General features: G+C 36.0%; 1 protein-coding gene across 3 annotated transcripts in view; it reads right to left on the bottom strand.

The window, feature by feature from the left end:
* Positions 1 to 25,001, bottom strand: part of LOC119867493 — a 680,463-nt gene that overhangs the window by 534,725 nt on the left and 120,737 nt on the right. The window contains exon 1 of one of the 3 annotated variants that reach the window (XR_005383757.1): positions 22,596 to 22,610. The exons of the other annotated variants lie outside the window; for them this stretch is intronic. The gene's annotated coding sequence lies outside the window, so the exon portion shown is untranslated. Of the gene's footprint in view, positions 1 to 22,595; positions 22,611 to 25,001 lie in introns of those variants that run through there. 3 annotated transcript variants of the gene reach the window in all.

Raw genomic sequence — 25,001 nt, 5'->3', positions numbered from 1 at the left:
AGATAACATCACATCAGAGGTTGGGACTTCAATATAAAAATTTTGAGATGACACATTCAGTCCATGACAGGTCTCTCATAGGATAGAGAAATGTATAAAATATAGACTGAGTTCCTGGAAGTGTTCATAATCTTGTAAGAATACTAAGTACATATACACTTATCATAATAGTAGAAACGAATAAGGGCTTCAGGAAAGACACAAAGTTCAGTTAACATAAAGATTACTTCAAGGATGGGAGTTACGGAGGGCTTAGAGCTGACTGGGAGAAGTCTGCAAGAGAGAAGACGTTGAAAAAATACAAAAAAATCTTCACATTGGCAAGATTCCTGGAATAGCTTGAGGAGGTGACAGTACACAAACCAAGTAAGGAAAGGGCACAAAAGAGGCTGGTGAGAGGGAGGGAGGACACACTGTCCTTGGGAAGATTAGACTTTTTCCAAAGCCAGGGGAACTACCGGAAATTTTAAAGAAGTAATGGGTGCACTGTAATAGTTTCCTAGGGTTGGTGTAACAAATTACTACAAACTTGGAAGCTTAAGCAATAGATACTTACTCTTACAGTTCTGGAACCTAGGAGTCTGGTGTTGGTGGGTTTGGCTCCTTCTGAAAGGTTTGAGGGTAAATCTGTTCCATTTGTCTTTTCTAGCTTCCAGTGACTGCCAGCAATTCTCAGAGTTTCTTGGTTGCTCTAGTCTCTGCCTCTGTCTTTACATGGCCTTCTCTCCTCTGTGTCTCTCTTTATATCAAATCTCCCTTTCCTTTCTCTTATAAGGATACCAGTCATTGGTCCACCTTAAATGTAGGACAATTTCATCTTGAAATTCTTAACTTAATGACTTCTGTAAATACCCTTATTCAAAATAAGGTCACATTCTGAGGATCTAGGTGAACATGTCTCTTCAGCCCAGTAAGGCATATTCGGATAGATTGGTATGATTGAACTGAGATGTAAAGACGAGTAAAAATGTGTTCTACAAAAACACACAAGAAAATCCAAAAAGACATTAGCCCAATGTTCATCTATAATATTATAATTTGTTATTGGAAAAGTAGGAAATTATATAAACATCAGGCACTACGGGACCTATCAAAGATACACTATATCTACTTGCTAGAATACTATACAGATGTTAAAAATGTTAATAGATCAATATGCACTGACATTATAAGAAGTCAGTAAAGAACTGAGTGAAAAAAGTCAAGTTATAAACTATGGAAAGTATGGTCCTGTTATTTGATAAAATAAAAAAGATGAAAAGAAATCCATAGCTATTGAAGGTGCCTATCATCTGGTATTAAAGTCTGGGAGGGCTAAAATATAGAAAGCTTATATTTTATGGATTTATATCTTTTGTAAATATTTGAAGTGCCATGTTTTACCTTTATAAATTTAAAAAATATTCCTTTCTAGAAGAAACTATATGCTCAGGAGGGAGAAAAAAACAGGTTAGCTGGGGAAAAAAGTATAATCTGACATATGAGTTTGAAAAGAATAATGATCACCACAAAATTGAAACATAAAAACTGAAGGACTAAATTTTTAAATTCTATAATACAAATTGGCATTTTAGATTGAATTCTGACAGTTAAAGAAATAGGTTAAGAATATCCTAACAATGAGGCACCTGGGTGGCTCAGTTGGTTAAGCATCTGCCTTCAGCTCAGATCATGATCTTGGGGTCCTGGGATCCAACCCCACCTCAGCAGGGAATCTGCTTCTTCTTCTCCCTCTGCCATCCCCCCCCGCCCACTTGTGTTGTCTCTTGCTAGCTCTGCTCTCTCTCTCAAGTAAATAAATATATCTTAAAAAACAAAACAAAACAAAGAATATCCTAAGAAGGTGGGAACACAAACTGGTGCAGCCACTGTGTAAAACAGTATGGAGGTTTCTCAAAAAAATAAAAATAGGATTACCATATGATCCAGTAACTACACTATAGGATATTTATCCAAAGAATATGAAAATACTAATTTGAAAAGATATATACACCCTTATATTTATTGCAGCATTATTTACAATAGCCAAATTATGGAAGCAGCCCAAGTGTCCACTAGCAGTTGAATGAATAAAGATATGGTATATTTATACAATAGAATACTATTCAGCCATAAAAAAGGATTGAAATTTTGCTATTTGCAACAACATGGATGGATTTAGAGGGTTTAATGTTAAGTGAAATAAGTCAGAGAAAGACAAATACCATGTTATTTCACTCATATGTGGAATTTAAAAAAACAAATGAACAAAGAAAAAAAAGAGAGAAATCAAAAAATAGACTCTTAACTATAAAGAACAAACTGATAGTTACCAAAAAGGAGGTGAGTGAGTGGAGGAGTGGGGGAGGGTGAGGAAAACAGGTAAGAGTAGTATTAAAGGTACATTTATCATGATGAGCACAGGGTAATAGAATTGTTGAATCACTATATTATATACCTGAAACTAATATAACATTGTATGTTAACTATACTGGAATTAAAAATTTTAAATGATAAAAAGGAAATAATTGAAATATATCAAATTATAAAAGCATTTTTAAAAAGAATATTCTAACAATACCTTGATAAATCTGGTGGGCATGCCCTACACCTGTATTTTTATACTGCCTCATGAAAGCTACAGCTAAGGGGCATGCTGCAGCCTTGCACTCTTCCACTGTCTTGCTATTGCTGGTAGGTGTACCCCAGCTCTGTGCTCTCCCTCTGTCCCACTAAACCTGGTGAGCATACAAAGTCCAGCATGATCTTGATCACCTAATGGCCCAGTTATGGGGGCAGCTTGAATTCGTAAGCACCAAAGGACTAATAATTGAGACCATTCTTGGTAGGCTAGCACCCCTAGGGCACTGCAAACAGCAGACTGAAACAAACTCCCAGTCTTCCTGTGAAAAAGAACTATTAGTTCTAGTCATGGAGCTTCAGCCTGAGAGGCAGGCTTCAGGTTTGCCACACACGTAGAAGATACAAGGTGCTTTCATGAAACATAGGCGGGGAGAAGTCAGTTTTATGCTCTTCCTTGGCCTCACTACAGTTTGTCAGTGCCTCTCAGAAAGAGGCTTATATACTCATATGGAGCTCCAATTTTGCAGCTGTCATCTGTGAAAACCTTCAGATCACCTGGACAAGAGGCCACCAGGGTTGACAACTGCAGTCCCCCAAGGCTCTATACATTTGCATATTTTAAAAGCTACTGCCTGAAAATCAGACTTTGAATCAGCCTAAACCTAGGTGCTAACTGAGATCCCACCCTTTGGGCCACTGAAAGGTCTTGACATACTCTCAACTATTGGGACCTAAAAAAATAAATCAGGCTGCGGGGTAATCACAAAGGTGAACTGTGGCTAAATTGAATGATAAAGTTCATCTTCTATACAAGGACAGTCTAAGACTGGAAGAAATAGCTCTTTCATGTAATATATAGAAACAAACACAGAGTCAAGCAAAAGAAGGAAATAGAAATATGTTCTAAATGAAAGAACAAGATAAAAACTCAGTAAAACTTCAATTAAATGAAGATAAGTAATTTATGTGATAAAGAGTTCAAAATAATGGTTATAAAATATGCTCACTGAATTCAGAAGAATAGATGCACTTTAACAAAGAGATAGAAATTATAAGAAAGTACTAAACAGAAGTCACAGAACTGAAGAATAGAATAACTGAACTGAACAATATACTAGAGGGGTTCAACAGCAGACTAGATGAAGCAGAAGAAAGGAATAAATCTGAAAGATAGGATAGTGGAACTCACCCAAACAGAGCAGCAAAAGAAAAGAATTTTGAAACATAAAGATAGCTATAGTCCCCTATATCTTAGGGGACCAGTGGGGCAATTTTAAGCTGAAAGCATTTGCATTATAGGGGTCTCAGAAGAAAAAAGGGAGAGAAGAGGCAGAAAACTTACTTGAAGAATAATGGTTGAAAACTTCCCTAATCTGAAGAAACAAACAGACATCCAGATCTAGGAAGCCCAGAGACTTGCAAATAAGAGGAACTAGAAAAGATCCATACCAAGATACATTATAATCAAAATGTTAAAGGTAAAGAAAGAATCTTAAAAGAAAAGAAGAAAAAACTTATTACATACAAGAAAACTCCTATAAGACTATAAGCAGAAGTTTCAGTAAAAACTTTGCAAGTCAGAAGGGGTGGCATGGTACATCCAAAGTTCTGAAAGGAAAAAACTTCCAACCAAGAATATTCCACCTGGCAAACTTATCATTCAGAATTGGAGGAGAAATAGAGTTTCCCAAACAAGGAAAAGCTAAAGGAATACATTACCACTAAACTAGCCTTACAGGAAATATTAAAGGGAATTTTTTTAAACTGAAAGAAAAGGGCACTAATTAGTAACAAGATAATATATGAAAGTAAAATTCTCACTGGTAAAAGTAAATATATAGTAAAGGTAGTGAATTAATCACTTATAAAGCTAGTATGAAAGTTAAAAGACAAAAGTAGTTAAAGATAACAACTATAACTACTATAATTATCTAAGAGATACACAAGAGAAAAAGATGTAAAATATGACATCAAAACCAAAATTTGGAAGGAGGTAGTAAAAAGGTATTGTTTTAGAATGTGTTCAAACTTGTTATCATCTTTAAATAGATGGTTATATATTTGTTATATATTAGCCTGGTCATGATAATAAAGCAAAAACCTATAGAAGATACATTAGGAATAATGAGCAAACCACAAGAGAAGAGAGCAAGAGAAGAAGAAAACAGAAAAAACTACTTGCCAGAAAACAATTTGCAAAATGACAATGAATACATACCTTCCAACAATTTCAGTGTAAATGGACTTAAGTCCCTAATCAAACTAATACAGAAGGGCTGAATGGATTTTTTTAAAAAGCCCCATCTATCAGCTATTAGAAATGACAAATACCCACCATTTGCTTCAACGTGGATGGAACTGGAGGGTATTATGCTGAGTGAAGTAAGTCAGTCGGAGAAGGACAAACATTATATGTTCTCATTCATTTGGGGAATATAAATAATAGTGAAAGGGAAAATAAGGGAAGGGAGAAGAAATGTGTGGGAAATATCAGAAAGGGAGACAGAACGTAAAGACTGCTAACTCTGGGAAACGAACTAGGGGTGGTAGAAGGGGAGGAGGGCGGGGGGTGGGAGTGAATGGGTGACGGGCACTGGGTGTTATTCTGTATGTTAGTAAATTGAACACCAATAAAAAAAATAAATTAAAAAAAAAAAAAGCCCCATCTATATGCTGCCTACATGAAAATCATTTCAGATAAAAGGCCACAAACAGACTGAAAGTGAAAGGATGGCAAAAGATGTTTCACACAAATGGAAACCAAAATATAGCTGGGGTGGTAATACTTACATCAGGCAAAATAAACTTTAAAACAAAGTCTATGATAAAAGACAAAGATAGGCATTACATAATGATGAAGAGAGGTCTATCAAAAGATATAACACACCCAACATAGGAGCACCTAATTATATAAAGCAAATATTAACAGGTGTAAAGAGAGAAACTGATAGCAATATAATACCAGGGGACTTTAATACTGCACTTACATCAATGGATACATCACCCAGACAGAAAATCAATAAGGAAGCATTGGACTTAAGTGACACATTAGACCAGATGGATTTAATAATATATACAGAACATTCCATTCAAAAGCAGCAGAATAGCAGCAGAATACACAATATTCTCAAGTGCATGTGAAATATTCTCCAGGATAGATCACTTATTAAGCCACAAAACAAGTCTTAATAATAAATTCAAGAAATTTGAATGGTATGAAACCAGAAATCAATTACAAGAGGAAAACTGGGAAAATCACGAAAACGTGATTAAACAACCTTCTACTGAACACCAATGAGTCAACACAGAAATCAAAAGAGAAATCAAAAGTACCTTGAGACCAATGAAATGGAAATACAACATACCAAAAGCAATGGGATGCAGCAAAAGCAGTTCTAATGAAGTTCATAGGGATACAGTCCTACCACAAACAAATCTCAAATAAACAATGTAACTTTACACCTAAAGGAAGTAAACTTTACTTCCTTTACTAAAGGAAGTAAAAAGAGAAGAACAAAGCCCAAAGTTGTAGAAGAAAGGAAAAAATAAAGATCAGAGCCAACAGAGGGTTAGCTAGAGGGAAGATGGCAGAGTAGGAGGACCATAAGCTCACCTTGTCCTGCTGCCCCATGGACATAACTAGGTAATGCTTACATCAGTGTAAATAACCAAAAAAAAAAAAAAAAAAAAAAAAAAAAAACCCAACCTGGCAGACTGGCAGAGCAAGTTCAACCACTAAAGGTAGAGAAGAGGCAACATCTAGAGGGTAGGAAGGGTGAGGGCATGGGAGGGAGCTAAACAGACCCACAGACTGTGGCAGGAGGGAGGGAGCTGTAGGTGCAAAAAGGGAAGAGAAATAGACTATCACACTGGGGAGCTCATACAGGGAAGATGACTTTCCATAATATCTGGCTTTGAAAATTAGAGGGGCCAGATTTTGTGAGTTCTTTTTTTTTTTTAATTTTTATTTATTTATGATAGTCACAGAGAGAGAGAGAGAGGCAGAGACATAGGCAGAGGGAGAAGCAGGCTCCATGCACCGGGAGCCCGACGTGGGATTCGATCCCGGGTCTCCAGGATCACGCCCTGGGCCAAAGGCAGGCGCTAAACCACTGCGTCACCCAGGGATCCCGATTTTGTGAGTTCTTAGAACCAGCAGTACTTAAAGTCTAGAATTTGAAAAATCAGCAGGCTGGGTTCTGGGAGAGCCTAGAGGGCAAGAGGAAGCCACCCTTAAAGATACAGCACAACCAACATGCTGCAGAGTACATCACAGAAGCAGCTGTTTGAAAAACACCTGGGGCATACATGAGGTAGATTTATTTACTAATCTCAGAGGATGTCTCAAGGGGCAGTGATTTCTGGGAGACTCCTCCAAAAATAAAGTAGCTGGCAAGTGTCATTTCCTTTCCCCAACCCCAGCATAAACATACAGCCAGGCAGAAACCAGTGGGGGTATAGGGGTGTGACTGACTTGCTTATATCAAGCCTCACCTCCTCAGCTCTGGAGGATCCACTCTCTCAGTCCTCCTTGCCTCTCCCCAGAAGACCAACAAACCTTACAAATACTACACCTCCTGAACCACATACTTTGTGGGTCCTCTGTCCTGGCAACAGTGGCAGTGGGTGCTAGACCACTTCCCCAGTGTACGAACCCTGCAAGCATTGTGTGCCCGACCCCTTCCAATATACTCTTGACCAGAGCCCATTCAAACTGGGGTCACAAACCTGGCAATAGGCAAGCAGCCCCAACAGACCAACACCACTCCATAGTGACTCCTGTCCTGTAGTTGAGGGGAAGATAACCACACATACCAGTCAGAGGGCTATCCCAGCAGTGGGCTAAGGGCAGACAGTTGATCTGACTGCAGGCCACAACCACCAACAATGAAAACTTCTCAGGAGACAACACAGGGAAAGTACTATGCAGTTTGGTGCAACTCTATCTCTGGCAAATGTCTAGTCTAACTAAACTCAACCCCAAAGCAATCCCAGACTGGCCTGCTAACACCACAGGGACCAAACACTGCCCATAACAGGCAAAGCAAGCCACTGCAGATGACTATATTAGAAAAAGCAGCTAAGACTCAACAACAGGGCACACCCAACACATACAGGAGTTACCCCTGAAGCACCAGGTTCTAGTGATCAAGGGACACTGCACAGGACATCTTCAGAAAGCCTTCCTTTCAAGAGCAAGAGACACAGCTGACTTTCCTAACACAGAGAAACAGACACAGAGAGTCAGATAAAATGAAGAAACAGAGAAGTATATACAAAATGAAAGAATGGGACAAAATTACAGCAAGAGACATAAGCAAAACAGAGATATATAATATGCCTGATAGAGAATTTAAAGTAATGATTATAAAGATACTCACTGGACTTGAGAAAAGAGTGGAAGACATTAGTGAGATCCTTAATAAGGAAATTAAAAAGAACTAATCAAAGATGAAGAACACAATAAATGAAATTAAAAACACACTAGACAGAATAAATGGCAAACTAGAAGAAGCAAAGAACAAATTAGTGACCTGGAGGATGAAGTAATGAAAAGTAATCAAGCTGAGCAAGTGAAAGGAAAAAAAAATATGCAAAATGAGAATGGACTTAGGGAACTATGTGGCTCCATTAAGAGTAATAACATTCGCAATATAGGGACCCCAGAAGAAGAGAGAGAAAGGGGGACAGGAAATTTATTGAAAGAAATAATAGCTGAAAACTTCCCTAATCTGAGGAAGGAAACAGATATCCAGATCCAGGAAGCACAGAAATCCTCCAACAAAATAAACCCAAAGCAGTCCACACCAATACACACAGTAATTAAAATGGAAAAAAAGTAGTGATAAAGAGAGAATGTTAAAAGCAGCAAGAGAAAAGAAGACAGTTACATACAAGGGAAACCCCATAAAGCTATGAGTGGGGTTTTTTTTTGCAAAATCTTTGCAGGCCAGAACGGAGTGGCATGATATATTTAAAGTGCTGAAAGAAAAAGAAAAAATGCAGTCAAGGATACTCTATTCAGCAAGACTATCATTCAAAATAGAAGGAAAGATAGAGTTTCCCAAACAAACAAAAGTTAAAGGAACTCATAACCACTAAACCAGCCCTGCAAGAAAAGTCAAAGGAGACTCTTTGAGTGAAAAGGAAAGATCAGGGATACCTGGGTGACTCAGTGGTTGAACATCTGCCTTTGGCTCAAGGCATGATCCTGGGGTCCTAGGATCAAGTCCCACATCAGGCTTCCTGCAGGGAACCTGCTTCTCCCTCTGCCTGTGTCTCTCATGAATAAATAAATAAAATATTTAAAAAAAAGAAAGGAAAGATAATAAGTATGAGTAAGAAAAGTAGAAAACATAAAAGCAATCAAATATATCTGGAAAAATAAGTCAAGGGACTCACCAAATAAAAGGATGTAAAGTATGACACCATAAACCCAAAGAGTAGAGAGGAGTAAAGAATGGGTTCAAACATAAGTGACTATCAACTTAATCAACTTAATATAGACTGCTATATGCAGAAGATGTTATATACAAACCTATGGTACCCACAAATCAAAAACTAGTAATCGATATGCAAAAAACAAAGAGGAAGGGATCAAATTATGTCACTAAAAGACAGAAAACCATGAGAGAAGAGAGTAAGAGCAGAAAGAAACAAATAAAAATTACAAAACAACCACAGAACAAGTAACAAAATGGCAATAAATACATACCTATCAATAATGATGTTGAATATAAATGCACTAAATGCTCCAATCAAAATACATAGGGTGATGGAGTGAATAAAAAAACAAGACTCATCTATATGCTGCCTCCAAAGACTCACTTCAGACCTAAAGACTCATGAAGATTGAAAGTGAAAGGCTAGAAAATCATGCAAATGGATTTGGAAAGAAAGCTAGGGTAGCAATAGTTATATTAAGCAAAATATACTTTAAAACAAAGACTGTAACAGAAAACAAAGAAGGACATTATATAATAATAAGGGGACAATCCAACAAGATATAATAACTGTAAATATTTATGCACCCAAAATGGGAGCACCCAAATACATAAAACAGTCAATAACAAACATAAAGGAACTAATTGATACTAATACAATAATAGTAAGGCAGTTTAACACCACACTTTAAATATTTTTTTAAATTTAAATTCAATTTACTTTCAGGGGTAGAATTTAGTGATTCATCAGTTGCATATAACACCCAGTGCTCATTAAATCACATATAACACCCAGTGCTCATTAAATCAAGTGCCCTCCTTAATGCCCATTATCCAATTACCCCAACCTCCTGTCCACTTCCCCTCCAGCAACCTTCAGTTTGTTTCTTATAGTTAACAGACTCTTAATGGTTTGTCTCCCTGTTTTCATCTTATTTTATTTTTCCTTTCCTTTCCCTGTGTTCATCTGTTTTGTTTCTTAAGTTCCACATAAGAGTGAAATCATATGGTATTTGCCTTTCTCTAACTTATTTTGCTTAGCATAATACCGACTGACTTATTTTGCTTAGTTAGCATAATACCCTCTAGTTCCATCCATGTCATTGCAAATGGCAAGATCTCACTCTTTTTGATGGCTGAGGAATATTCCTGTGTGTGTGTGTGTGTGTGTGTGTGTGTCACATCAATTAACATGTAGACTCTTTCCATATTTTAACTATTGTGGACATTGTTTCTATAAACATTGGGGTGCAGGTACCCCTTTACATCAGTATTTTTTTAAAGATTTTATTTATTTATTCATGAGAGACACAGAGAGAGAGACAGAGACACAGGCAGAGGGAGAAGCAGGCTCCATGCAGGGAGCTCAATGGGGAGTCAATCCCAGGTCCCAGGATCACACCCTGGGCTGAAGGCGGCGCTAAACTGCTGGGCCACTGGAGCTGCCCAAGTATTTATCCTTTGGATAAATACCTAATAGTGCAATTGCTGGGCTTAGGGTAGCTCTATTTTTAAGGACTTGTTAATTTTAGCCATTCTGACCAGTAAAACCACACATATCAATGGGCAAATTATCCAACAGAAAATCAACAAGAAAACAGTGGCTTTGAATGACACATTGAACCAGACAGATTTAGCATATATATTCAGAACATTTCATCCTACAACAGTAGAACACACATTCTTTGTAAATGCATGTGGAAACACTCTCTGGAGCAAATGACATATTAGGCCACAAAACAAGCCTTAACAGATACAAAAAGATTGAAGTCATTTCATGTATCTTTTCTAACCACAATGCTATGAAACTAGAAATCAACCACAAGAAAAAATCTGAAAAGACTGGAGGTTAAATAACATGCTAGTAAATAATGACTGGGTCTATCAAGAAATCAAAAATTACATGGAAACAAATGAAAATGAAAACACAATAGTTCAAAATCTTTGGGATGTAGAAAAAGTAGTGCTAAGAGGGAAGTTTATTGCACTATAGGCCTACCTTAAGATGCAAAAAAATCAAAAAAATTTTAAAAACTCAATACACAACTTAACCTTACATCTAAAAAAAAAAAAAAAAACCACACCAAACCAACAGACTAAAAGAAATAACAAATATTAGAGCAGAAATAAATGATATAGAAACTTAAAAAACCATAGAACAGATCAATAAACCCAGGAGCTCGTTCTTTAAAAAGATCAACAAAATTGATAAACCTCTAGCAAGAGTCTTCAAAGAGAGAGAGAAAGGAGTCAAACAAAATTAGAAATGAAAGACAAATAACAACTAACATCACAGAAATACAAGGGATTGTAAAAGAATATTATGAAAAACTATATGCCGACAAATTGGACAACCTGGAAGAAATGATAAATTCCCATAAACATATAACCTACCAAAACTGAAGCAGTAAGAAATGGAAAATTTGAACAGAGTGATTACCAGAAATAAAATTGAATCAGCAATGTAAAAATTCTTAACAAACAAAAAGTCCAGGACAAGACGGCTTCAGAGGCAAATTCTACCAAACACGTAAAGAAGAGTTAATATCTATTCTTCTCAAACTATTCCAAGAAACAGAAGAGAAAGGAAAACTTCCAAATTCATTGTATGAGACCAGCATGATCCTGATACCAAAATCTGATAAAGACATCACAAAGAAATGAGAACCATAGGTCAATATCTTTGGTGAACATAGATGCAAAAATCTCCAACAATATATTAGCAAACTGTATCAAACAGTAAATAAAAAATCATTCTCCATGATCAAGTGGGATTTATTCCTGGGAGGCAAGGGGTGGTTCAATATTTGCAAGTCAATTAACATGACACAACATATCAATAAGAGAAAAGATAATAACCATAAAATCATTTCAATAGATGCAGAAAAAGCTTTTGACAAAGTGCAGCATCCATTCATGATAAAACCCTCAACAAAGTAGGTTTAGAGAGAACATACCTCAACATAATAAAGACCTTATATGAAAAACTGGGCATCTCTGGGTGGCTCAGGGGTTTAGTGCCTGCCTTCTGCCTGGAGCGTGATCCTGGGGTCCTGGGATTGAGTTCCGTGTTGGGCTCCCTGCGTGGAGCTTGCTTCTCCCTCTGCCTGTGTCTCTGCCTCTCTCTCTCTCTCTCTCTCTCTCTCTCTCTCTCTGTGTCTCTCATGAATAAAAATTTAAAAAAGAAAAAAAAAACCCATAGCAAACATCATATTCATTTGGGGGGGGGGGGGGACTGAGAGCTTTTCCCCTGCGATCAAGAATAAGACAAAGAGGGACTCCTGGGTGGCTTAGCGGTTAAGCATCTGCATTGGACTCAGGGCGTGATCCTGGAGTTCCGGAATCAAGTCCCACATCAGGCTCCCGGCATGGAGCCTGCTTCTCCCTCTGCCTGTGTCTCTGCCTCTCTCTCTCTCTCTCTCTCTCTCTCTCTCTCTCTCTGTCTGTCTCTCATGAATAAATAAATAAAATCTTTAAAAAAAATAATATGACAAAGATGTCCACTCTCACCACTTTTATTCAACAATGTACTGGAAGGCTTACCCACAGCAATCAAAACAGAAAAAGAAATAATTGGTAAGGAAGAAGTAAAACTTTCACTGTTTGTAGATGACACAATACTATATATAGAAAACCCTAAAGACACCACCCAAAAACTACTAGAACTGATAAACAAGTTCAGTAAGGTCACAGGATACAAAATGAATGTTTAAAAATCTTTTGCATTTCTATACACTAATAATAAAGAAGCAGAAAGAGAAATTAAACAATCCCAATTATAATTGCTAAAATACCTAGGAATGAACGTAATGAAAGAGGTAAAAGATCTGTATTTTGAAAACTATAAAACAGTGATGAAGGAAATTAAAGATGACACAGACAAATGGAAAGACATTTCATGCTCATGGAATGGAAGAACAAATATTGCTAAAACGTCTATACTGCCCAAAGCAATCTACAGATTTAATGCAATGCCTATTGAAATGCCAACAGCATTTTTCATAAAACTAGAACCAATAATCCTAAAATTAGTATGGAACCACAAAAGACCCCAAGTAGCCAAAGCAATCTTGAAAAAGAATAAAACTGAAGTATCACAATCCCAGATTTTAAGGTAGACTACAAAGCTGTAGTAATCAAAACGGTATGGTACTGGTACAAAAACAGACACATAAATCAATGGCAGAATCGAGATCCCAGAAATAAACCCATACTTATATGGTCAATTAATCTTCAATGAAGGAGACAATAATATGCAGGGGAGAAAGCAGTCTCTTCAACAAATTGTACTGGGAAAACTGGACAGCTACATGCAAAAGAATGAAACTGTACACAAAAATTCAAAATGGATTAAAGATATAAATGTCAAACCTGAAACCCTAAAAATCCTAGAAACACAGGCAGTAATTTCTCTGACATTGAACACAGCAACATTTTGCTAGCTATGCCTCCCAAAACACAGGAAGCAAAAGTAAAAATAAACTATTGGAACTATATCAAAATCAAAAGCTTCTTCACAGCATAGGAAACAACCAACAAAACTAAAAGACAACTCACTGAATGGGAGAAGATATTTGCAAATGACATATCTGATAAAGGGCTACTATCCAAAATAAAAAGAACTTTAAAAAGTCAATACCCCAAAAATAAATAAACCAATTAAGAAATGGGCACAGGACATGAACAGACATTTCTCCAAAGAAGACATACAGATGGGCAAGAGACACATGAAAATCTCTTCAACGTCACTCATCATTAGGAAAACACAAATCAAAACTACAATGAAATATCACCTCACACCTGTCAAAGTGGCTAAAATAAAAAAATCAACAAGTATTGTTGAGCATATGGAAAAAAAGAAACACTCGTGCAGTTTTAGTAGGAATGAAACTGGTGCAGCCACTGTGGAAGACAGTATGGAGGTTCCTCAAAAAATTAAAAATAGGGGCACCTGGTTGACTCAGTCAGTAGAGTGTGTGACTCTTGATCTCAGGATAGTGAGTTTGAGCCCCACATTGGGTATAGAGTTTACTTCAAAAAAATTAAAAATAGAACTATCCTATGATCCAGAAATCACATTACTGGGCATTTACCCAAAGAATACAAAAACACTAATCTAAAAGGATATATGCACTCCTATGTTTATTGGTTATTACTTATAATAGCCAACTATAGAAGTAGCCCAAGTGACCATAGACAAATCAATGTATATACATACATTCATACACACCATGTTTTCTTTATACATTTATACACACACACATATATATAATGGAATACGATGTGTTTATTATATATCATGCATTTTTATATATTATATGATACATAATAATATATACATATACATATAATATACATATAATATAAATACATATATACATGTAATACAATATACATACCATACTTCCTTTATTTAATATACATATAATAATATAATACATACATATATACAGATACATATAAAATACATAAAATAATAGACACACCACATACTTCCTTTATACATATATACACATATATAATGGAATATTATGTGTATATTATGCATATCATATATTTATATATAAATATTTGATATTTTATATATACCATATATAATATACATATAATATTATATATATATATATATATAATGGAATGCTACTCAGCCATAAAAAAAAAAAAGAATGAAATCTTGCCATTTGCAACATGGCTGGATCTAGAGGATATAATGCCAAGAGAAATAAGCCAGTCAGAGAATGACAAATACCGTATGATTTCACTCATATGTAGAATTTAAGAAACAGAACAAACAGAGGGAAAAAAGAGGCAACTCAAAAAACAGACTCTTAACTATGGAAAACAAACAAACAAACAAAAAAAAATAAATAAACAGATGGTTACCAGAGGGGAGGTGGGTAGGGGAATGGGTGAAATAAGTGAAGGGAATTAAGAGTACACTTATCCTGAGGAGCACCAAGTAATATATGGAATTGCTGAATCACTATATTGTACACCTGAAACTAATATAACACACTGTATTATCTACACTGGAACTTTAAAAAATAAGAATTGACAGTAGAAAAGATCAATGAAACTAAGAGTTGATTCTTTGAAAAAATAAAATTGACAAGCCTTTAGCTAGACTCACTAAGAAAAAAAAAGGGGGGAGAGAAGACTCAAATAAATAAAAACTGAAATGAGGGCTCCTGGGTGGCTCAGTCGGTTAAGCATCTTCCTTCTGCTCAGGTCATGATCCTAGGGTCCTAGGATCAAGTCCCACATTGGGCTCCCTGCTCAGTGGGGAGTCTGCTTCTTCCAGCCCTCCTTCCTGTTGTCATCTCTCTCTCACACATCCTCTCTCTCTCTCAAATAAACAAAATCTTTAAAAAAAATGAATGAGAAATTATAACTGATACAAAAGAAATATAAAGGATCATAAAAGATTATTTGGAAAAATTATATACCAAAAAATTGGACAACCTAAAAGAAATGGATAAATTTCCAGAAACATACAATCTTCCAAGACTGAATTATGAAAAAATTAAAAATTTGATCAGACCAAATACTAGTAAGGAGATTGAATCAGAAAAACAAACAAACAAAATACCTCCCAATAAACAAAAGTCCAGGACCAGACAGCTTCACTGGTGATTTTTATCCGGCTTTCAGAGATTGAATACCTATTCTTCTCAAACTTTCCCGAAAAACTGAAGAAGAGAGAATGCTTCCAAACTCATTTTACAAGGCTAACATTACCCTGACACCAAATCAGACAAGAAAATGACATATAAACACACAAAAAAACTACAGGCCAATATCCCTGGTAAACACATAGTTGATCCTTAACCAGTGTGGGTGCTAGGGATGCCCTACACCCCATGCAGTCAAAAATCTGCAGATAAATTTTGTCTCCTTAAAAACTCAACTACTAATAGCCTACTATTGACCAGAGGTCTTACCAATAACATAAATAGTTAACACATATTTTGTATATGTTATACTGTATTCTTACAATAAAGCTAGAGAAAAGAAAATGTTATTAAGAAAATCATAGGGAAGAGAAAAATGCATTTTCACTACTGTAAAAAATCCACATATAAGTGATCCACACAGTTCAAACTCATGTCGTTCAAGGGTTAACTACATGCAAAAGCCTCAGCAAAGTATTATCAAACCAATTTCAACAATACATTAAAAGGTTTATACACCCATGGTCAAGTGGGATTAATTCCAGGAATACAAGGCAGCATCTGCAAATTAATCAATGTGATACACCACATCAACAAAATGATGATTACTTCAACAGACGAAGAAAAAGCATTTGACAAAATTTGAACACCTGTTTATGATTAAAAAACACTCTCCACAAACAGGGCATAGAGGGAACATACCTCAACATTAAAAAGGCCATATATGAAAAGCACACAGCTTATATCCCACTTACCAATGAAAAGCTATTTCCTCTAAGATCAGGGACAAAAAAAGCATGCTCATTCTCATCACTTTTATTCAACATAATCCTAAATGAGCAATTAAATAAGAAAAAAAATAGACATCCAAATTAGAAAGTAAGAAGTGAACCAGGACTATTTGCAAATGACATGATTGTATATAGGAAACCCTAAGGAGGGACGCCTGGGTGGCTTAGTGGTCAATCGCCTGCCTTTGGCTCAGGACATGATCCTGGGGCACCGGGACTGAGTCCCGCATTGGGCTCCCTGCATGGAGCCTGCTTCTCCCTCTGCTTGTGTCTCTGCCTCTCTCTCTCTCTGTGTCTCTCATGAATAAATAAATAAAAATTTTAATATTAAATATATATACATATTTATAAATAGATATAAATAGAAAACCCCAAGGATTCCACCAAAAAAACTGTTAGAACAAATAAATTCAGTAAATTTGTAGGGTACAAAATCAATATGCAAAATTGGTTGCAATTTTATACACTAACAATGAACTATCAGAAAGAATTAAGAAAACAATCTCAATTACAATTGCATTAAAAAAAGAATAAAATACCTAGGTATAAACTTAACCAAGGAGGTAAAAGACCTACAACTGAGAATTATAAGACACTTATGAAAGAAACTAAAGAAGACAAATAAATGGATAGATATGTCATGTCATGTTCATGGATTGGAAGAATTAATATTGTTAAAATGTCAGCATTATCCAAAGCAATCCACAGATTCAGTACACTCCCTATCAAAATTCCAATGACATGTTTTACAGGAATAGAACAAAAAAAATACTAAAATTTGTATGGAATTAAAAAGACCCTAAATAGCCAAGGCCATCTTCAGAAAGAAGAATAGATTGGAAGCATCATACTCTCTGATTTCAAACTATATTACAAAGCTATTGTAATCAAAACAGTATAGTACTAAAATTAAAAACAGACACATAGATCAATGGAATAGAATAGAGAGCCTAGAAATAAATCCATGCATATATAGCCAATTGATTTACAACAAAGGATCCAGGAATATATAATGGGGAAATGACAGTCTCTTCAATAAGTGGTGCTAGGAAAACTAGACAACCACATGCAAAAGAATGGAAATAGACTACTATCTTATACTACACACAAAAATTAACTCAAAATGTGTTAAATATTTAAATGTAAGACCTAAAACCATAAGACTCCTAGAAGAAAACATAGGCAATAAGTTCCTGATATTGGTCTTGGCGATGATTTTTTGGATCTGACTCCAAAGGCAAAGACAACAAAAGCAAAAATAGGTAATTGATATTACATCAAACTTAAAAACTCCTGCACAACAAAGAAAACAATCAACAAAATGAAAAGGCAACCTACTAAATGGGAGAAAACATTTGCAAATCCTATATCCAATAAACGGTTAATATTCAAAATATTTTTAAAAACCTCCTACAACTCATTAGCAGAAAAAAACAATCTAATTTAAAAAATAAGCAGCTCTGAAAAGACATTTTCTCAGAGAATATATACATACAATCAACATGCACGTGAAAATATGCTCAACACCACTAATCCATGGTGGTGTTGAGGGAAATCATCAGGAAAATACAAATAAAACCCACAGTGGACATATCACCTGTCAGAATAACTAGTATCAAAAGGACATGAAATAAAAAATGTTGGTGATGATGTGGAGAAAAGAGAATCCGTGTGCAGTTACTGGGGATGTAAATTGGTATATCAACAATGGAAAACCGTGTGGAATTTTCGCAAAGCATTAAAAATAGAACTACCTTATGATCCAGCAATTCCACCACTGGGTATTTATCCAAAGAAAATGGAAACATTAATTCAGAAAGGTATATGCACCCCCTATGTTCACTGCAACATTATTTACAATATTCAAGGAAACAACCTGAGTGTCTATCAATGGATAAATGGATGAAGAAAATGTGATATAAAATTATAAGAATACTCAGCCATAAAAAAGAATGAAATCTTGCTATTTGTGACAACATGGGTGGACCCTGATAGTATGCTAAGGGAAATAAATCAGACAAATATCCTATGATTTCATTAATATATGGAATATAAAAAAACAAAACAAAACTCACAGATACAAAGAAGAGATTACTGGTTGCCAGAAGGAAAGTGAGCAAAATGGGTGAAGTAAGTCAAGAGGTATAAACTTCCAGTTACAATATAAATAAATCAAGAGGATTTAATGTACAACCTGGTGACTATAGTCAATAATATCGTGTTACATATTTTAAACGTTCTATAAGAGCAAATTTTAAAAACTCTCATCACAAGAAAAAAATGTGTAACTCTATATGGCGATGAATGGTAACTAGACTTCTCATGGTGATCATTTCAGTGTATACAAATAGCGACTCATTATGTTATATACCTAAAACTAATATAATGTTACATGTCGATTATTCCTCATAAAAAAATTATACCTCAAAAAACTAATATAATGTTACATGTCAATTATACTTCATAACATCAAATTAAATCACAGCAAAAAAATACATTGGCCATCTATCATTACATTGCTGACTTAGCTGGGCTGGACAGCAGGTTTCAGGCTTACAGAAACGATTACAACAGTCTCACAATTCTAGCCCTGTATCACCATGACAACATGAACATATAATTATATACATGCTTTGGAAGAAAACCAAAGAATGAGAAATACAAAAGCATGCAGGGATCATTTTTTTTTTTTTGGTTCTGTAAAGGAAAACACAAAAGAAAATGATTTTTTAAATGTTTCTTACAAAAGAACACTATGTTTGTGAAAATAGCTAATTAAATGAATTTAAGTGTAACATAACTTAAACACTATGACCATTTCCATTTTCAGTCCTCTTGATATATCAAAACTCTCAATAGAACACTCAGGAGCATTCAAACAAAACTAAACAGCAATAAAGCTTTTCTAAGCTTCCTGTAATTTGAGTGACAATTTCTATAATTACAAGTATTTGACAACTTTTTTTATCATTTCTAAATGATTATGAATATCTGTGAGTTTAGAAGATTATATTTTGAAATGCATTTATATACAAACCTACCATAAAAAAAGCAAAATAAATTAAGCTATTACTATGTTTAGGCTGTTGGTTTATAGTATGATATATATGAAACAAGAATTTTCAAATAAAGCTAAAGGAAGGAGTTAGTTACTAGATCTAAACACTTGTAGAAACAGCCTGATTCTCTTTTGCTGGTGGTTCAGATCTCACAAAGAAGAATCATGAAACTAGCCTTATCTGCATTGGAGAGAGATGAAAGGAAGATCTTTAAAATATAAGTCTCTGTGCCAAATTCAAGAATAAACAGAGAAAAGAAGATGATCAAATGAACCTAAAGCATGTATTAACCCTCCATCTAGGGAGACTAAATAAATCTCCAGCTCTCAAGGATTGGGAAGCTTCTTTATTCAACATTAAAAAGCATTTATCAAGCACTGTGTTGAGCATTTGGGATAAGAATAATCTCCATCATCAAATGGCTCACCAGCTATTTGGGAACACAGACAAGTAAACAATTACCATAGTAGGGCATCCATAGATAGGAAGACCACACATTCTATTGCCTGACACAATTCTAATTTATTTTTCCAATTTATGCCTGTTATTTTAGCATAATTTTTAAATGAGGAATTATAATTTAATCTCAAATATCTCCCAATTTGTACAATAAATTATGTGGGGATACTCACAGGAATATTATAGGAGCCATGGAAAGGCACTTATTCCAGCACTGAGAGGACTTTTAGGAGGAAGTATTGCCTTAGGTAAGTTCTAAAGGATAAATTAGTTAACCAAGTGAAGAAGCAGGTAGAGGACCTAACTGACTCTCAAAATGCACTAATGGCATCCTGTCTCAACTATTTTCCTAACACAGGAGATTTTTCCTTTGTACTCAAAACTATGTAATGTCACATGTGTGGGGAGGAGTATACTGGTTCCCCAAATTCCTTTAATAAGCCTCTTACAGATTCCAAATTCCAGAAGCATATATGAAAATGACACTGGAGCACTTCATAATTTCTCATAGCCTATTTCTTCCTAGGAATCTGAAGGAATCATGATCACAAAAGGGCCTATTGGCACAATTAAGTTCTAAACAACATCTCTTACATGTGTTAAGCCAGCATTTTTTCCCTTCCAGAAAAGGCTCCTCTCTCAACCAGGTAAGGATGTCAATGACACAGCCCCACTCCTCCCACCATAAGAGATAGCATGTGACCCAGCAGGACTACAGTCCTTTCAGGAGGGTTGATCAGAATTCTAGGATATCACTAAGCATGAGCTGCTGGTTACTTTCTTTACCATCACTTGTTAAATCCTGCCTAAAAATATAGTTAACACAGGATGAAACAGACCTGAGAGAAAGAAAATTCTACAGATGTTCTTTGAATTTCTATATGCAACAATGCCTAATACTCCTGGATTTTACACAGGCTAACAATTATATCCACAGTTGTACAAAGAAAGCATCTTTATTTCTCTGTAACTGTGGAGTAGCAGGTGGGGGGAGACAGGGTGGAGAAAACTCTAGTCCTATCTGATAACCTCAGTTAAAACCAATAATTTAACTCAATCTCTTGCTAAAAGACTCAAGCAAATGTCAGGGTTTCAAAGTTCTGAGCCTTCCCATTTCTATTTAAGAAAGCACATAGGTGTGTGACAGCAGAAGGTAGCCTGGAAGCATTAGAAAGGAAATGAGATTCACTCATGCACAAGTTATTCTTTGGGCTGGTGTTAATTTCTCCAACAGAGTGCCTGTTCTGGCTGTTGCATGGATTGTTGACTGGTTAGATAGGACCAGTCTCATCTCTGATCATTGTGTGGGTATCTGCTGCTGCTAAAGGCTACAGCTGTTCTCTTGGCTGGGGCAGTGTTCTCAGTGGGCACTGGTCACCCTTTGCTGAACTGGGCCCCACCCGAGCTCTTACTAGGGGCATGGTTTTCCCTAAGATAAACTGGGACTTCCACTCTGCCTCTCATCCAGATGTCCTCACTTGAGCCACTGGCTGTGGACTTTGTCCCCATCACAAGAAAAGATCTCGTAGTTAGCCCACCATTGGCACCTTCAGCTACCCCATCCATACAGAACAACTGAACTTGTGGATTCTTTCCACACTACATGGAATCTAAGGGAGACTCTCAAGGCCCCTAAACTCAGATCCTCTCTCCATCGAACCACATTGAGCCATCAAGGTGACTTTGACATGGCTGCACACAGGCTGTTAAGATTATCTCCTCCCAGACTACAATGGGAACAAGGGAAGGAGTCCCTAAATCCATGAACTCCCCTCATGAAACTTCAGCTTAGCAACACCCATCTCATAGTTGGCTTTTCAACCCCTAGTCCAGGAGAGTGAAAAAGACCAGTTTTCCCTTTTTTCTTTCCTCTTCATCAAGGCCTTCCATATTTAAAATTGATCAAAAAACAAAACAACTCCTTGACCAGATTCATTCTCTTACCTCTACATATATTAAAGGAGGAGATAAAGGAATTTACAAAATCCTTTTCTTTATCAACCAGATCTCACTTGCAAGTCTGTTATCTTGCATGCTTCAAAATTCTGTTTTGGTAATAGCTGATGATTAATCCTGCCTTTTTCTTTGCACTCCTGCAGTTACAACCCTAATTTAATCGCCTCCCTAGCCTCAATCAAGAACATGTAATCTAAAGTGTAAGTGATAAGCATATTAAGTTTTTAAATTATTACCCTAGATCGACATTCTCAAAGCATGATCCTCAGATTAGCAGCATTATTAGAAATACAGATTCTTGGACTTTACCTTAGGCCAAATGAATCTGAAACTTCAAGGATGGGGCCCCAAAAATCTGTATTTAACAAGCCCCTTGGGAATTCTGATGCATGCTAAAGTTTGAGAACCACTGCCTTATGTGTATTTTTACAAAAAATCCTCCTTCAAAACGATCATGGTGTATTTGTTTCTCACAAGCTTTGCCATCTTAAAGAGGTCACAGTACCATTTTAGAAGGGTCACTCTGAGTAGCCCCAGAGCTGATAATATTTCTTATATCATGCCTTATTCTCTCAGCAAGGTAATGATGTGGGAACTCGGGAGGAATACAAGGGATATTCTTCTTTGGACATGAGCAGCACAAATGCAAAGTACCTGCAGAGTGCAACAAATCCTAAATTAGCTCTGAATCTCCATCTACGTCCCTGGTCCCTGGCTTGACATCATCTGAAATGAGAAAAAGGAGCCCTTACTTAAAGGTACATCTAGCCTTCACATTTCAAGGTTTTTCTAGCTTACTTGTGGCAGTCTGTCAGACCTGCCACATATTTTATTTTTACATTTCTTCCCTCCCTCAAGATTCTACTGCTCTTGAGGCTTAAATATTAGGATGCAGGGTTTCTGGAATTACAAAATTTCCAGGCTGCAAACATATGTACTATACCTAGTTGACTGAGACATGGAACACCAGACTCCATGTCAGGACCTCTAAATATATAATTTAGAAGACACTGAAAAAAAAAGATTAATATGCATATATAATAATATCTACCTTATTGAAGGCTTATATTTTATTTTAGCTGTATGCTAAGTCAATGGATATACCAATCTAGGTTGTAAGCAACAGAAACTAAATCTAGCTAACTTAGGAAGAAACCTGAAAAAGAAAGATTCTGAGTGATTCAATGACATGATGGGAAGGCTGGAGAAGAAACACCCATTCATCTGAGAAGAAATGAGAACAAGGGCAACTCCAGGGTTCCAACTAGCAGGAACTGATGGATGTGTTTTTTGGGAATCACTAATAAACATTAGCCAGAAATAAAATGTGTTCTTATACCTTTTTGTGGTCCTCTCAGGAAATAAAGTCCCAGAGAGAAACTCTGATAGACTAGCTTGAACAACATGTCTACCGTTTGGCTAGAGAAAGGCAGGACACTTTGAACAATAGTCTCACTAAGAGGGAAAAATAAATTTCCAAAAAAAGAAATCAAGCTGCTATCTCAAAAATAATTTAATAGAAATGAATGTTGGGTGGCCAAGGTATATCTATCACAATAATACCAATGAAGCCACACAGCAAGTGTTAGCTGAGGAACCTAAGTCCAGAGAAACTATGGTGGCCCAAAATCCCACAAAGTATACCCAACCTTCTGCCTAGTACATCACTCGTCTTCCCTTTTCACCCCATTCATCTGATATTGACTCTACTTCCATGCAAAAATAGTGAACTCCACACTGAGAAAATAGTAGCTATGCACTAACTTTTAAAAACCCAAAGGCTCTAGTGCTAAAAAAGCAACCCCATTAGCAAGCTTCCTCTCCCCATATTCCTCACTTTTGCTCTGTTATGCTCAAAGTGAGATATGTGGGGCCCCCAGGAAATGCATTGTGCTTTAAGTAAATTGCCTTAGCTTTACCATGAACTAGCTATGACACTTTGGGTAGGTTATTTAACATCTCCAGGCCTCCGTTTTTTCATTTGTAAAATAAACAGGTTGGGTAGAATCTCTAAAATCCCATCTCTAATTACTGTTTATTTATTTCTAAGGCCATTGCTTTTCTCTAAGTTAGCAAACTCCTAGATAGGTGGTATTGTACCTTCCAGCATATGTCAATTGATCCCCTAAAGCATATCTAATACCATTATTTTCAGAAGCTGTGGTCAAACAAGGGGATCTAGCCCTTGACTAAAATTACAGAAAAGAAGGTACTTCCTCCACTTCCCAGTGCCTGGATTGAACTGGTCTCTTCCACCACCTCAGGTACATAAGAGTCCTTCTAGATATAATATTTAAACAAAATCTATGTGTGTGTTTGTAAATGTAAAATGGAAGTGTTTTAATAATAATACAAGAAATAGCCTAATACTAATCCTTGATTTTTTTAATTCACTAAATGATGTCACGGAGAAGTATAAATTTTTAAACTATAAATACATCTACCTTTCATCACACTGTGTTAATCGAGCCCTTTATGTGAAACAATACTATTAAATTCCTATTAAAGCTTCCCTGAATAAAAAGCTATTTTGTGACACAGAAATCCACTTTTTCTAAATCTCATTTCTTTTTATCTTTGACACCACCATTCTGCTCTCTCTTTGTGCAAAAGAGTAAATCCTTTCAGAGCCAACAGGCTCAAATACCATAGCGAGTGAGATTACCAATACTGACATCCCAGCTGAATAAACGGTAAGGAGCATTTCTTCTCACCTTTCACCTTGAAATAATCACAGCACTGGAAGTATAGCTCCTGGTAACAAATGACAGAAAAATCATCCCTCTCACTTTAGCCTTGGAAATTGACTTCAATAATGGCTGATAATGTTACTCTTTTAAAAATAAATTTTAGCAGGAATAATATCAAATTTAAAAAGAAAAACTTAGACAACAGAACCTCCTTATTTTTACACTCATTTGCAAGGTCAGGAATTTTCTCCACTTGTATTCACCAAAAATATTTCCCCTTACTTATTTAACATTTTTAAGCACTGGTTCCAAGTTTCCTTCATCCTATTATCAACAAATTATTTGAGAGTTACAAGATTAACTCTTCCTT

The sequence above is a fragment of the Canis lupus genome, chromosome 34, assembly GCF_011100685.1.
Source record: "Canis lupus familiaris isolate Mischka breed German Shepherd chromosome 34, alternate assembly UU_Cfam_GSD_1.0, whole genome shotgun sequence".
NCBI lineage: Eukaryota > Metazoa > Chordata > Mammalia > Carnivora > Canidae > Canis > Canis lupus.
This window is presented reverse-complemented; position numbering and strand designations above follow the sequence as displayed.